At 39.3% G+C, this 16,425-nt stretch overlaps 1 long non-coding RNA gene across 9 annotated transcripts in view; it reads right to left on the bottom strand.

The window, feature by feature from the left end:
• LOC140848200 (uncharacterized) overlaps positions 1 to 16,220 on the bottom strand; it is a 32,061-nt gene extending 15,841 nt beyond the window's left edge. For 4 of the 9 annotated variants that reach the window (XR_012128753.1, XR_012128758.1, XR_012128756.1 and 1 more), the window contains exons 1-3: positions 15,757 to 16,220; positions 12,996 to 13,665; positions 5,861 to 6,244 (exon numbers count right to left, since the gene is read on the bottom strand). This is a non-coding gene — a long non-coding RNA (uncharacterized lncRNA). Of the gene's footprint in view, positions 1 to 5,860; positions 6,245 to 12,995; positions 13,666 to 15,599; positions 15,720 to 15,756 lie in introns of those variants that run through there. The other 5 variants (XR_012128754.1, XR_012128757.1, XR_012128760.1 and 2 more) reach the window with 4 other exon arrangements.
• Positions 16,221 to 16,425: the final 205 nt, after the last annotated feature.

Below are 16,425 nucleotides of genomic sequence, written 5' to 3'. Positions count from 1 at the left end.
AGCAATTACAGATTACTCATGCACACAGAGAAAAATACTTGCCACATTGATCCACTTTAAATATTTATGACAAATGTTTTTTTACCTCGTTGTTTTGAAGTTTCCATAGCTCTTCTTACTCTAACTAGGAAACCAAATCATTGAAAACCACTCCTATTTATAATACATTCCAGCTAAAAGGTGATGAATGTAATAATTTATTATTGGTTTTAGGGCTATTAAGGTACCAATTAATTTTTTCCCATCTATTCTTTCATCTGCACCTGACCATAAACACAACTGCAGAACTCCTTCTTTCAGAGGTACCAACTGGTAACCTCTGGCTGAAAAACAGGTTTTATTTAGCTCTTAATATAACTTTTAAAATATTGAGCTTAAATTTTTAAAAATAAAAAATCCACATATTTCACATTAAAAAAAGAGTACCTACCTTTTTTTTTGATAGAATAGAGTTAGTGATGCCAAACCTATAAATGTCTGCCCTTTTTAAATAGGTCAAGCAATCTCCAAAGTGTTGCAGTCGCCAACTGTCACTATAGTCTCCCTAAAACTGGGAACCAGTGTCAGCAACCATCAGTCATTTCACTTGCACTATTTTTCTTTTTACTGTAGAGAAGTATTTCCCTGTAAAAATGGGAAGAAAAATAGAAACTAATAGGGCTTATCCTTCCAGCCAGTCCTCTTCACTTACTAATGCTCCCTGTCTAGCCTCCACAGGCATTTGAGTTCGTGATCTCCACTTTTTGTCCCTAGATTAGAACCAAATAATGTCTTGAAAGAGAAATAATTCAAGATACTGAGTTCTTGCTTATTGGGTTGGCCAGTGCCAGAAGGAAATCAAGAACCTGCCCAAAGATCAGTTGATTATGTAGGGTATAGTTACATGCCCAGATTCTAGAGCCAGCTCACATGAGTTCAAATCCTGGCTCTGCCATTATGGATTTTGTGAACTTGGGAAAATAACTTAACGTCTCTGAGATTCAGTTGTGCTGTCTGTAAAATGAAGATGATAATAGCATCCATGTTGTAAGGTCATTTAATGAAATTAAGTGCTCAGAATGGTGCCTGGCAATTAATAAATGCTATATATGTATTGCAGAAAACAGAAATGGAGTCACTTACACCCAGAAACAAAAATGGAGACACTTATGTCAAGGCCAAATGGAAACAGTCAACACAGGCACATAAAGGAAACAACCTAACCTCATAGGAATTTACAACTCCTCTCAGAAATCAGCAGAGGATCCCAGCCGGTCTCCAAACACCAAGTCTTTTCATGCCATCTCTGGACTTCCTTGCTCCCCTGACTCAGCTACTCTGACGCAAATAAGAAAGAAGACCACTAGGCATCCAACCACTTGCAAAAGCCAAATAACTTCTGTATTTATCCTAAAAAATCCCTTAGTCTGTAAACAATTCAGAACTCATTGCTGCTGTAATTGAAGTTTCCTAGCTTGCTTGTCAAAAGCCTTGCAATAAATATATGCTTTTGCCTTGTTTTATTCAGTATGCAGTGTGGTTTTTGACAACATGTTTGCTATTCTTTTTTGTTGTTGTTGTTGTTGTTATCATTAATCTACAATTAAATGAAGAACATTATATTTACTGGGGTCCCCCCTTCACCAATGTTTGCTATTCTTATAGCAAAGCAACTGCCCCCATAAACACTCTCACGTTGTCCTATCTACATAGAATTAACAATCATCCTTTGTAAAAATAATCTATCCCCAGATTGCATGTAAACATTTTTATGAAATTATGTCTACACAATTAAATAGAGAACCAAGCAATTATCTAATAAGTTGAACTAATGTAGACAGTCAGTTGCCTGGATAATTCAAGTCCTAATTTTTTTTTTAATTCTACAAAGCAAGTAGCAGAGCTTGGGTCCTGAATTGTATAAATATCTACACCAACTCTCCAGATCACTCACTTTGACTACATATTCCTAATTAAAAAAAAAAACCTTGCTTAAAAACAATAACAATTATGTCTTCAACAAAAAGTTCCCTTTATGGTTCTACAAATTGATGCCCCATCTAACTAGAAGTCCCTTGAGCTCCTTTCCCTACCTCTGACTTTTTGCTTTCCTAAAGGATGTACTTACAACTAAACTTACTTCCCACTGTCCCAAAAACCTCTGCTTGAATGCTTAGGGATTTGTGACAGAGTGGAAGCATGATATGAAGCAAAGAAAGGAAGGAAAATAAATCATGTACCTAATGCAAAGGCATGCACAAACATCAACTGTAATTTTACAAAGAAGAGGAGGGCTTAGGCAGTTATTAGATTCCAACATATGCATTCCATAAATGCACAAGCGGGAAGTATGTGGGCATGAATAGCATTGAATAAAGTACAAGTGTTAATTATTTGTCCTGGAAGCAACCTATATGCTAGCCATTGCCCAGCAGGACAGGGAGATGTTTGCACTTCAGTACTAACCAAAACATGCAATCTGTAGTCCCGGGAAGAGAAAGTCCCTTCCTAGGTCTTGCTGGTTGACAAAGGCTCTACTTTCAGTTTATGATCCCTACTGAATGTTCACAAAGAGATAAAAAATACAACTACCCACAAAACTATAAAACACAAAACATAACAGATGTACATGAGCAGAGCAATATAAGGGTCCCATGTGTTTTTGGACCAATGAAATTTATGATAACACTGGAGACTCCAAGGGCAAAGCAAGACATTATATTGGCTGGTCTGATCAATCAAGTCCAAATAGCCACTTAAAAGTGTAAAAAAAAATTTTTTTGATTACCAAGTAACATATGCTACAAACATTCCTTATCTTCACCCCAATCCTGGGGCTCAGGGCTAGAAGGTAAGTAAGCTTCAGGACTGAGACATCTTCATATGACCAGGAATCTTTTTTTCCTAGAAGTTTAATTGTTCTTAGAAAATGACCAGCTTGGATGTTCTAGATGCTGCCATGGAAATAGAGAGGATGCTACAAAGTGCCAGTTTGAAGTTTCAAAGGGAACCACTAAAGAAGACATTAATAAAACAATGACCACTAGGTTCTACTATACAATATGTATTATAAGAAGTCCGGAGGTCCAATTGATAGCTAACTTTTCCTACCCCATTCTGTCCAACAATCCCTCCCTGCTTCTAAACACACTTTGCCCTCATTAAATTCATCCTTCCATAAAACTGAACAAAGCATTGCTAGGTTAAATAATTTAGGATGACTGGAAAAGAAATAAAATATATTTTTCTGCTTTTGAAGTGTTCACTTAGAGAATAAAACTACCCACAAAACTATAAAATAGAAAAAAAACACATGTGCATGAGCAGAGCTGTATAAGGGTCCCATGTATTTTTGGACCAGTGCAAGCTTTAGACCAAGCAAGACTGAGGGAAATGAACAGCAGACTAAACGGTCAGAGAGTGGACTATCATCCTGAATGCTGATATTCAGGCCTGAGTAACTCTGCTCAGAACCCCCCTGCTCCTTTCTGGGACCAGAAAGTGATGTGACTAGATTAGACTGAATAGCTCCCTTCCGCTCTGACTAGAATTTAATATGAAGAATACCAAAGACTTTCAAAAGGCTGGTTACTGTGTTCCATAATGGCTGTGGTTTAAATTACTGGGCAAATCCTGAGATTTTCAGCTCAGTGGTGTTTATTACAATAGGCTTTATCCAGGGTATCACAAACTGACCCTTTAAATATACACAAAATATAAAGAACCAGTTAGTATAAGATAAAATTAAACATGGAAACCCCCTAGGGATTTTATCTGAGAAAGAGTGTAGATGATATATTTAAAACTACAAACCTCCTCTAGAAAAATACACAAACACACATTTTGCATACAATTTTAAAGATTCAAAGATACTTAGAAATTGAATTTTGAGAAAAACTGAGATGTGAACATGAGAAGTCAGGGTAGGTTACCTGTTGAGGACTACTTAACCAGTAGAGGAGAACTGCATCCATGTGGTACTTTGCTAAAAATTTAAGTACATTTATTTGATAGCCACTTTATAATATAATAAATCTTATTATAGCTAATCTCCAACTAAAACTCTGAAATCTCTTGAAACTAGAGAGCCATACAGTTTTTTAGTCATATATAAGTTTCTGAAAACATCAACAGATTATTTTCATTCACTCATTCTGAAAAGGAAATGCTGTTCATTTTCATTCAAAGACCAGTTGGTTTCCTTTTCATTCTTAAAAAAAAATAAATCCTACATAAAGAATGACAAGATGCCCTCTTCTGTTTCTAAACAGTTACTGCAGGTTATCTGAACCCCAGCAGCTTGGAGGATTTTGTATTAAACTAGAATACACAGGATTTTTAAATCCTAAAGCACTTCTATTGACCTCCAGCAATCAGAATATTTCCTTATGCAAGCAGAAGTTCCTTTTTGCCAATTAAAAAGTCCTCATCCCTCTCTCCATGTAATAGCACACCCTGTTCCTGGCTGAGAAGAAAATAAAATTAACCTTGGGCTGGCGCCTGTACAACTGATTTCCCTGGGTGAGTGAATGAGCTCAGCAAATGTATAAATAATGTGCCTAAGTCTCCTTGTTGCTCAGTCTTTATATACTCATTGCCCCAAAGCCTTGAGCATGATTCCAAACTGCTAATGTATTAATACTTCTACATGGGCTTGATCCCAGTTGATTGAAAAAACAGTGAGATAATAGTAAACCCAGAAGGATGGTGCAAACTCCTTGTTCTTTGTCAGCAGAATTTGGGTGTGCAACTTGCAGAGTTTGACAAATTATGCAAAGAAATGTAAATGGAAAAGGACAGTTCCAAGATCCAAACTGAAGTGCCCGAGCATAGCTGTTTTAGTGGAACTACCCTTGGGACACTGCCAGTTACATCTGGGCAGGAAGGAAATGCAAATTAAAAAGAAAAATTAGGCCTTTTTAGAGCAAAGTGATTTTTCAGCAAAAGCTCAGTACTAACACTAAGGAATAAAGGAGGTATTATTTAGTTTTATTGATTCTTTTCTTAGTTGCACTAAGCTGCTGCTTTCCCTCTTCCGCAGGGTCACTGAGGTGCTCTGATAAGGGCTCATGATTTCTGTAGTACCACTGCCCATCTTTGTTACTTCATACAACCTCTTCATCTCATTCAGCTACAGAAAGGGATTTTGTCCTTACATCAGACCTATAAACTTTACTGAAATCAAAACTAATTGCCTTTTTTTTTGTCTTTTAATCATCTTCAAAACTAAACAAATAATACTAACCCAGAAAATGGGACTTTGGAATCAGAACTGAATTTTAGACACCTCTCTACCACTTACCCATGCTGGGAACACGAGATTCCTCAGCTGGGACATTGAGAAATATCTCTTTCAGTTACATCATCAAGTGTCTAGTAGGGTAAAATGAGATTATATACAGAAATGCACTTTAGTACTACTCTTAGCCCTTATTATTTATTAACTCATTTAATCTCTCAATAGTTTTATAAACTAAAGACTGTTCTATCCCTATTTTACAGATAAGAAATTAAGTAATCTGCCTAAGGTCTCCCAGCTACGAAGTGAAATCTCCAAGATTCAAACCCAGGTTCCAGAGCTCACACTTTACAACTACACACACCCCCTGCCAGTTTGGACATCAAGTGTCATTATTCATTTATTTATCAACTCTTTATTGACCATCTATTATGTGCCATACACTCTGACTGACTGGAAAAATGATCAGATCGATGAGATCTTTATTACTTTCCATTTTCATCCTCTTCACCCTACAGGAAATACAGGAAGAAGAAAAAAACGAAACCTTAAACCCATCGTTGTGACCCTTCTCACAACAGGCACATAGAGCATTAAGAGCACATAGAGCCTTCTGTGGCATGGCTGCACTTCCACACTTACCATTGATGAGAAGGGCTTGGAGGGGTGGCGGGAGGCAATGACACACCGCGGTGTCCCCCCAATGGGTGCAGACAGGGGAAGGCTGCAAAGGTCCAGACAAGTCAAGACCAGGGTTTCCTTCTCACTGAGCAGCAAACCCCAAAACTCCAGACACCAGATCCTCAGGCTTCTTCACCAGGTTGCTGGAAGACCCAAAGAGGCAACTTCTGGAAATGGACCTGCTGGACTGCAAAGTGCTCCACAGTCCATGATGATGAGGCGACTTGTTGCGAGGGGCTCCTAGTCCCAACAAGGACTCCAAAATTGGTAGCTCTGAACAGGAGACTTAGATACAGAATTTAATTTTCAAAATGGAGGAAGAGATGAGAATTTATTTACAATTACCTAGAAAAAAATAATTATTAGGAAAAGGATAATTAGTAATTTTAACACCAATAGGGCTTTTCTTCCAAAACTATTTTTCTCCAAGAACTTTAGATAAGTTTACCCTCGTTAGGTAATCACCTTCCCTCATAGTAAGTCATTACTTACTTACCTATTTTTAAGAAAGAGAAAATTTAATGAAACCAGAATAAATGGAATTGTGATATAATAACAACTATATTTTTGGTCTTCAGCCCCAGTTCCTGGTACAGAGCTCCTAAAACCCTCATAATTTCCTGAGTAACAGGGGTGAGAGCAATGTCTTGTGTTATTCATCATAAGCCCCTTACAACATACCTAAGTTCAATGAGGTGACACTTGATGAGGTCCCTAAATAGCTTCAGGATGCGGGCTGCTTGCTGGAGGAACCAATCATGTACTCAGAAGGTTGGAACTTTCTGCCCTAGCCCTGGCCTCCAAGGAGAGGAGAGGCACTGGAAACTGAGTTAATCACCAATGGCCAATGATTTCATCAACCATGCCTACATAATGGAACTGCCATAAAAACCCTAAACCATAGGGTTCAGAAAGCTTCCATGTTAGAAGTAAGTATTCACGTGCCAGGAAAGGCATCTCCCAAACTCCACGCAGACAGAAGCTCCTGCTCTCAGGACATTTCCAGATCTCACCCTCTGTACCTCTCCACCTAGCTGCTCATATGGATCCTTTATAATAAACCAGCAATAGCAAGTAAAGTGTTTTCTTGAGTCTTGTGGGCTTTCATAGCAAATTATCAAACCTAAAGAGGGGGTCGTAGGAAAGCTCAATTTGTAGCCAAGTCAGACAGAAGTGGGGGTTTTGCAATTGGGATCTGAATGGGGACCACCTTATAGGACTGAGTTCTTAACCTGTGGGGTCTCTAACTCATGTAGTGTCAGAATTGAATTAAATTGTAAAACAGCCAGTTGGAGAATTGGTGAGTATGGAAAACCCACACATTTGGTGTCAGAATTGTTGGTAGTAAAAACAGATAATAGCAGGGACAGTTAGGCATTTCTACACAAACCCACAGCATGTCACCAGCCAGGAAAAAGATTCCTCTATCAGGGAATATGCACATTTCCTTCACTTAGAAGTATCAATTCCTTTTTGGAGATGCAGGCTAAACATGGACTCTGTCCTCCCCCATAATCTGCCCTTTCGATAAATGTTAGCAGTATTACCTCAGAAAATGCAACATCCCCCTCTCATTATACCCTTCACTCCACTTTCTTGGCACTTATTCTCTATCACACACCACACCACACCACACAAACATACACACACAGCGCGTGAGTACATATCCACCATCCTGACCCAGAGCTTGCTGGTAAGCTCCATGGACACAGGTGGAACGTATAAGAGGTCCACTACATTCACAGTAGCCAGTCAAGCAGTCCAAGGGTAATCCTGGCTCTCTGAGTTTGGAGATTTACTCAAACCACCAAATTCAAAGCCATCTCAGAAAAGTGAGAGGGTAGACAGAAATGACTACAGATATTTTTCAGAAGTAAAGCAACGGGGTGAAAGGTGTCTGGTTACAAAATGAGAAGAAAGATGAGGTTTCGTTGTCAATGATGCTATCCTACCAAGCAGGGCTGCCATTTAAGAAGCAGAAGGATAATGGAAGGCAACAGTAACACTGTGGTACCTGGAAACTTCCACATGCAACTTTGGATAGACCTGTAGGTCTAGAAAAAGTTTAACATACCAAGAAGGATTTAGATCTCATGTGGAAAAGCCCTTCAAAACAGAATGCAATTAACCCCCTAGTTACTAAGGTTTAATAAGAGAAGTTGTGAATTCTGTGGATTTTTGGAACATACAATCTTCTGAGGGCAGAAGAGCCAACTAAGTGACACAGCATCACAGATTTTTGGAAAATGGTTCAAAGATGTAGAACCTTTTCCACTCAACATTATTCTGTACCTTTTGACTGGAAATTTCCAGTGTTCAGAAGGTTACTATCAAGGCATACTAACATTTTTTTCATGCTAATTTAAAATAAAATTGTTTTTCTTTTTACATTGAGCTGAAATCTGCCACCATAATTCACACCTACTAATCCTAGGACTTTTGAGGTAATGAGAATAAGTCTCCATGAAAGGTCATAAAAAATGAAGACAGTTATCAGTCCCTCTCAACCTGCCCTCTCCAAACCAAATAGTCACACAGTTCCCTTTGAAACTAAGATGGCATATCTTCTAGATCTCTCAAAAGCCTAAGGGACTGTGTGGCATCAAACTTCAGAGTGCCTAAGAATCACCTGGAATACTTGTTAAAGATGAAGACTGCCCACCCCACCTACACCAGCACTTCCATGTTCTTATGCAGAACAGGAATGGGTCTGAACCAGAATGCTCAGGTCTCCCTCCCCTGATGCACATGGCCTAAGGCCCCACCGGAGAAACTGTGCTCATATATTCTTGTCACATTAAGTATGATACCACAAACTAGGCAGAGTACCCCAAACTCCCTCCTACTAATGCAGGGTCCAGTGAGACCATTATCTTCTCTGGTCTGGACACACATGTCTATTTCCCAAGCTTCACCTCTTTTGGATAAAATATTTTGTCAATCCTGTCCTTTGGGAATATAACTACAAAGCACATTAACTTTGATACCTAAGTGAGAATATTTTTTATGTATCTGGCCCAAATCAGAACTATGAAAGCAGTATTTGGATTTTTATTAAAATGGGAGCAGATATAATATAAAACAACCATTCAAGTCCTGATTCTGGTCCTTCCTGACAGGGAAAATCCTGAAAGCCAAGAAATATATTTATACACTGGTTTCTTTTTAGTTGTCATTTTTCTTTACTATTATTATAGTCTCTGGAAAAGTATTTACTATTTTAGAATGTAATCATTTTATATGCTTATTCTTACTTCTGAACAGAGACCACCCTGTCAATTTCAACATAACCCCCCAATGTCACAGGTTCTATGGACAATTACAAGATTCCCTTCTGGGAAAAATAAAGGACAGAACAGACTCAATTTTCAACTGGGATCAAATGGCAGAAGACACGGTGTCCTACTCAGCAGAAGAGTGAAGTGGGAAGGAGAAATTCAGAATCCTATGTCCAGCAAAAACAACCTTTAGGAAAGAATAGAAAATCAAGATACCCCCAGATACTGGTAAATTCACAATTTGTCACCAGCAGACCTACCTTAAAAGAACAGCTACAGGAAATTCCCAAAACAAGAAGGAAATGATAAAAGTTGAAACACTGGAACATCAGGGGGAAGAAAAAACACAAGAACCAAAAATATGGGTAAATATAATAGGCTCTCCTTGCTATTCAGTTTTTTAAATTACGTTTGAGGGTTGAAGCAAAATTATAACACTGTCTGGTGTGGTTCTAAATGTAAATGGAGGAAAGCATGAAGACAATTATAAGTAAGGGAGGGTAAAGGAACAATAAGTAAAGTCTCTATACTTCACAGAACTAGTAAAAGAACATCACCAGTATACTATGATAACACAGATATAACCATGTCGTACCTAAAGCAACCCTAAAAGTGTTATACAAAGTGATAGCAAAACACTATATATATAGATATATCAAAATGAAATCTAAGCAACATGCAAGGAGCCCACAGGAGAGTAGGAAAAAGAAAACAGGAACAAAAAACAGAGAAAACAAACAGAAAACAAAATTAAAATAAAACAGCAGATTTAAGCCCTAACATATCAATTATGGAATATACTTAATGGAACTGGTCTAAATACAACAATTAAAAGACACCATTTGGAAGAGTGAATTAAAAATCATGACCTCATTATATGTTGCCTATAAGAAATTCAATTTAAATATAGCAATATAAGCATGTTGAAAGTAAAAGGAGGTTAAAAAGATACACCATGAAAACATTCATCAAAAAAAGAAAAGGAAAAAAAGGAGTAGTGACTATGTGAATATCAGATAAGGAAGACTTCAGAGCAAAGAAAATAACTGGAGACAAAGGGAGACATTATGTAATGACAAAGGAGTCAATCCACCAAGATAATATAGGAGTCCTAATATAGATACACTGAACAATAAATCTACTAAATGTGTGATGCAGAAAATGATAAAACTAAAAGGTGAAATAGCCTTTCACAATTATACCTCGACACTCCTCTCTCAACAATTACTCGATCAACTGGAGAGAAAATCAGCAAGGATATAGAACTCAAAACACATCAACCAGCATGATCTAATCAACATTACTAAATTATTTCACCCAACAGAAGAGTACACACTCACTCCAAGATAGACCATATTCTGGGCCACAAACCAAATCTCAACAGATTTAACAGAATTGAAATCAGACAGAATCTGTTCTTTGACCACAGTGAAATCAAACTAGAAAAATAACAGGAAAATCTCCAAGCACTTGAAAGTTAAGCAACACATGCTTCACTCTTAAATATACATGAGTCAAAGGGGAAGTCTCAAGTGAAATAAAAAAATATATATTAAACTGAACAAAAGTGGAAATACAGCACATTACATTGTGTGATACACCACAAAAGCTGAGCTTAGAGTAAAATTTATAGTACTAAATGCATACATTAAAAATAAGGAAAGATCTCAAATCAGTAACCTGAATTCCCACCTCAACAATCTAGAAAAAGAAGAGCAAAGTAAACCCAAAACAAGCCTAAGAAAAGATATAGTAAAGAGAAGAAATCAATGAAATCGAAAAGAGAAAAATCAAGGAACCACAGAATTAGTTCTCTGAAAAGATCAATAAAAAATCTAGCAAGATTGACAAAGATAATATGAGAGAGAACATAAATTGTCAATATCAGGGATAAAATGGGGTATCACTGCAGATCCTGCAGCCAGCAAAAGAATAATAAGGGAATACTATGAATAAGTCTACAAATATAACAAATGTTTTGACACCTTAAACAAACAAGACCATTTCCCTCAAAAAATACAAACTATCACAACTCAACCAGTACCAAGATTTGCCAGGCTATTCATCTTAATAATCCCAGCAATAGGATCATGGAAGTTTTAAAATGATACTTTATTTTACTTTTCTTATCTTTTGAAACAAAACATAAACATTCCCTCTAAACCATGATGGGGCCCCCACTCCATGAGGTTCACGTTAGGTACTAGTTCAAAATGCATATTTCTGGACTCAAGTCCAGGTTTGCTTAATCTAAATCACTAAGGGTCGGGCTAAAGAAAAAGCACACCAAGGATTCCACAGTGCACCCAAGTTTGACAACTACAGCCTCAATCTCAAGCAGCCATGAAGCCCAAAGTGCCCTCTGATTGTTTTCAGAAGGTTACCTTTTATTCCTCATTCTTGTCCTATCTTATGTTACCATCGTATAACTGCAAGGTGATTGCCACAATGAAAGGACAACGCAAGGGAGATGTAATGCTACGGCAAGCTAGTTTTGCACAAAACTAAATATGGAAAAACCAGCCACAATGAGGAAAAGGGAAAATGCATACACCTCCACATTTTTGGTTGTGTTTGTTTACTTCAATTTAGATTCCTGATTAAATGTGTTTAATGTGGTACGTTTGGGTATTATATCCCTGAATTGGGCACACTGTCCTTCCATCACTCCACACAGCTATATTCCTGCCCATGTTGTGGCAGCTGTGTGGGTCCCCACAGGATAGTTATAAGATGATTGAAAGATTCCCACAGACATCAAGGATATAAAGTTTCTTTAATGGCAGAAGATATGAAAACTTCAAAGATGGTTATGTAAAGTAGGAAATAACTCAAATAGAAACAGCACTTCCCCAATCCCCCACACCCCCCACATTCCACAGGGGGATGCACAGCTGTGGCTAAACCACCCTCCTGGGAATGAGAATTTGCTAGGCATGAGACATCGCCTTTTCCATTCTCATGGAGATGTGATGCCTGTCTGTTCTGAAAAGCTATGCCTGAGTACATAACACCTCCAAGTCCCTCAAGATGTTTATAGCAATGTGGGGAAAAGCAAAGGTCTTTTTCCCAGGAACATGCTCCCCTGCACTGAGGCTTCTGGACAGTCTGAGGCCCATTCCTGTAACTATCATTTCTGAAACATGTCAAAGCCCCAAGCACTGTGATTTCTAGAAATACCACAAGGAAAATCAACAAAAGAGAAACAATGCCATTTGGCAAAAGTGGAAGTTTAGTTGCCAAGTACTTGACAATGTGCTAAGAGGAAGGCATGGTGTCACTGTTATTTTAGGAGCTTTTGGAAAACAAGACCAAAACCAATTCACTCTTCCTGTTTCTTTTTCTCACTCCCTAGTCAAATTCAAACAAGGTCACTGCCTTCTACAATCATATTGGCTGGCCTTGTCTCCTGCTTCATTGAGAAAATGTTGGCTAATAGACATAAACCAATCTCAGCTTTCTTTTCCCTATATATGCATTTTCTACATTAGGTTCCCTTAAGAAGCAACGAGATATAGTGGTCAAGAGGATGAACTCTGAATCCAGACTACCTGGCAACCTGCCTGCCTACCAGCTATGTGATACTGGGCAAGTACTTAACCTCTCTGTGCCTCAGCTTTCTAATCTGTAAAATGGGGATAATAATAATGCATGTCTCACAGAGTCCTTGTGAAGAAGAAAGGCTAACACAAAATATTTTGAAAGCAGCCAGAGCAGTGTCTGGCACATAGTATATATATCAGTGTTGGCCACCATTATTCCAGTCTCAGAGAATAAAGAACCCTTCTCCTTTAGAAGTAAGCTGATGCAATTCTCACCTTCTCCAACAAACGCTGGTCCCATCAGTGTCTTCTTTCTCTGTCTGCAATCTTCCCTCTCCCGTAGCCCCCTCTCCCTAGCCTTTAAAGATGCTTGAGAGAAGAGGAGTTAGGGAAGGTTCTGCAGAGGAAGCTAGGCTAAAGCTGGCCTTGAAGACTGAGTAGGAATTTGCTCGAGGGGAAGGAAAGTAGCAGGGTATCAAGGGGAGGTTGCAGAGGTGGAGTTTTCGGCAGAAGGAATGGCACTAGCAGACAGCTTTGATGCTGTATGCGTGCTCAAGGAGCTATCAGGGTGGTCATGGTGCAGAGTCCCAGTGAGGAGGCCCAGAGGTGAATCTCTAAGGCTGGGTCCAGCCTCAAAAGCCTACAGAGCGGGAAGGTAAACTGAATGAGTCCAGTAGGCTGGTTAAGAAAATTGGGGATGGAGGCGGCCCTAGCCTTGGTTCCCACCTGAAAACAGAGCCTGTGCCGGGGCTTACTTTCCGGCCGTTTTTTAGGACGTGTTCTCAAGGAAGGGGCATGAGGACCAGAAAGAGTGGACACAAGGAGAGCCAATCCAGGGGTGAGAGTGGATCTGGTTTCAGCTGTGGAATATGGCAGCTCTCTCCCCTGGGAAATCTGGAGCCACTGTGTAGAATTACTATGGAAGACACACTGCAGAATTTTCCACCTGAGACATAAAAAAAAAGGGGGGGGGATGTATTCACCAGCTGGCTCTTATCCTCCTTACTCAAGGGTTGCCCAAAGGGTATTAACACTTTCAAACTTCCAGGTTTGCTCCTGTGTCAGAAAGGTGAGTGAATTCCTTTCTGCCTCCCAACTGCAGCAGCAGAGAAGCAGTGGGGCAGGAAGAAAGACTTTCAGAAACAGCAGCCCCGGGGAATCCAATACAAGGGGACTGTTACAAGGGGGAGCTCATGCCCTACCCAAAGAGTATAGCCGCAACTTATTTCATCTGATTTATACAGAAATGCTGGCCAATATGACCGGGAATCCTAATTTTATGTTAAATCCCTTGACTTTGGCCTCTTGGTAACTAATTTTTCTAAAACACTGTGGGGCCAGAGAAAACCTATCTGCAAGGCAAATTCAGTCCTAGGCTGCTGGTTTGTGGACTCTGCTTTAAGACTTTGATTTAATTCTATGACAATTGGATTTAAATTTTTGGCAATGAGAAACCAGTGAAAGTTTTTAAGCAAGAGAATGTTATAGTCAGATTTTATTTGGAAATATGCCCCTTCTGTAAAAGCTTGGCTTTTACTCTTTGGCCCATTAGCCTATGAATTCCAAAGTGCAAGCCACCTGAGATGGGGCATTTATAAGGCAGCATACAAATCTCTCCTGAAATCTAGCACAGGACACAGGTTTCCCAATTGGTAGTGACTTTGCAAAGTCCTTGAGCCCAAAGATAAATTCCTGTTTTCCTCACCAGCGATCATTTTATGGTGATCACCTGCGAAGAAACATGAAACTATTCATTCTCTACCCTCGGTCCACTAAGAAGGACTTGGCAGGAGGGCACCAGCCAACAGCCATTCTGAGAGCTCCCATCTGCAGAACACAGGGAATATTTCCTAAGGCCCTTGCTGACAACACAAGCCCATTGGCTGAAAACTGTCCTGCCAGCAAGCAGAATTTCTGTGAACAAAATCCATCACTCTTCCTGCATAGGTGCAGGAAGGGAAGAGAGAAAAAAACAGCAGCACACTCAGCAATGTGAGAACCAGCCTGCTGAGCAGGTGAGCCTCTGCAACCAGAAGGAAGGGAATCAATCAGTCCTACTGCAAAAATAGGAGTATTTCTCATCCCCGGGAAAGATTTTGTCCTTACAGTTTTATCCATTTAAAACAGAACATATAATAACGAAGGTGTCATTGCTTGTCTTTTAAAATATAATTCAGATACAGTAGTAAACTGTTCAACTTTAGTCATGTGTCTTAATTCTCTATAGAGTGTATTTTTAAGCAGTATCCTGCGTGAATAATTCTTCCTGCATGAAAGAATTTAGCAAATCAGATACTTTGAAATATCTGATCCAGTTGTGATTTAAGTGCTCAGTTCTACAATTTATTCACTTATTCAAAAATGCAAAGTGACTGGATAGATGAATAGTTAGCCTGGAGACTCCCCTGGAAGATCAGGATTTCCCCAGTGATACTGTGGTGTTGGGCAGAAAAGCTCACATCACTGAACAGGCTTAAGTCCCAAGGTCTCTTCATTCGGGAAGTGGTAGATTTGAGCACTCACAGCCCATATCCTGTCTGGGGAGCGGGTGGCAACTGCACCCAAGAAAAGTCCCAGACTGGATGCTGACCATGAAGACTGCACAGCCCTGCTGAGCACAAAGCATAGGAAGCTCACCATCCTGCAGTGCATTCTTTCCCCTTGCAAACATACTCTTTTGACTTTCTAAGAAACTGCACAATTTCACTCAAAATATCAAAGTTTTCTTAAGTGGAAATTTGCCAAGACATGGTATTAATAAAGTGCTTATGTGGATATAGTTAGTGCTTTAAAGTGTTTATTAAGTAATTTAAAATATCACTAGAACTAATTGTACTTAAAATAAGACAAAGCATTTGCCCAAGTGTTTTGATAATTTACCTGATGAGTTCATCGCAATCCCAACTCCCTGCTGCAGTACATAATGGGTAAAACTGTCTGTCTTGCCAATGGGTTTCAGCCCCGGACAAGTCCACTATGGATTCAGTGAGACTGAGGAATGACAACAGAATGTTCTTGGGGTGAAAGGGTTTATTACCTGGCTTGTTCTCCCAGCGATAGATGGAGCACTAGCATTATTACATCTGCATCCAACAGTCTGCAGGTCTGTGATCCTCCTTCTCTGCCTCTGCCCAGAGCACTGGACAGAGCTCTTTATATAGTGACTCAATAATAGCTTATTCCCTAGGGTGTGGAAGTGGTAACCTAGCAACAGGCCAGTTACAACATCAAGTGGTTTAGGTTCAGGTGAGGATCCTGGCCATAGGAACTTCCTTTTTCCCCACACTGTCTTTTCTGGAGAGACATTCCCCAAAAAGCCAAGCAACATAGCCAATGTACATCCAATGTAGTTTCGGTCCAAGCAGTCAATCTGAACCTTGGCTACATATTAGAATCACCTAAGGAGTTTTTAAAAATCCCTGGAGACCCAGGCACATCCTAGAGCAATTAAATTAGAATCTCTAGGGTAGACCCAGGCATAAGGTGGTTCTGGTTTCATGTTTAAACTTTGCAGGTGATTCCAATGTGCTACTAACTTTAAGAACAACTGCTCAAACTTGAATGTGCCTATGAATCACTTGGGGAACTTGCATAAAAAGGTTCTAATTCAATAGATCTTAAGTGGGGGGCCTGGGATGCTGCATTTCTAACAAGCTCCAAGGTAATATAGCAAAGATCTGGTTTCTAGAGGCTTTCATACATATGT

The sequence above is a fragment of the Manis javanica genome, chromosome 3 (genome assembly GCF_040802235.1).
Source record: "Manis javanica isolate MJ-LG chromosome 3, MJ_LKY, whole genome shotgun sequence".
Taxonomy (NCBI): domain Eukaryota; kingdom Metazoa; phylum Chordata; class Mammalia; order Pholidota; family Manidae; genus Manis; species Manis javanica.
This window is presented reverse-complemented; position numbering and strand designations above follow the sequence as displayed.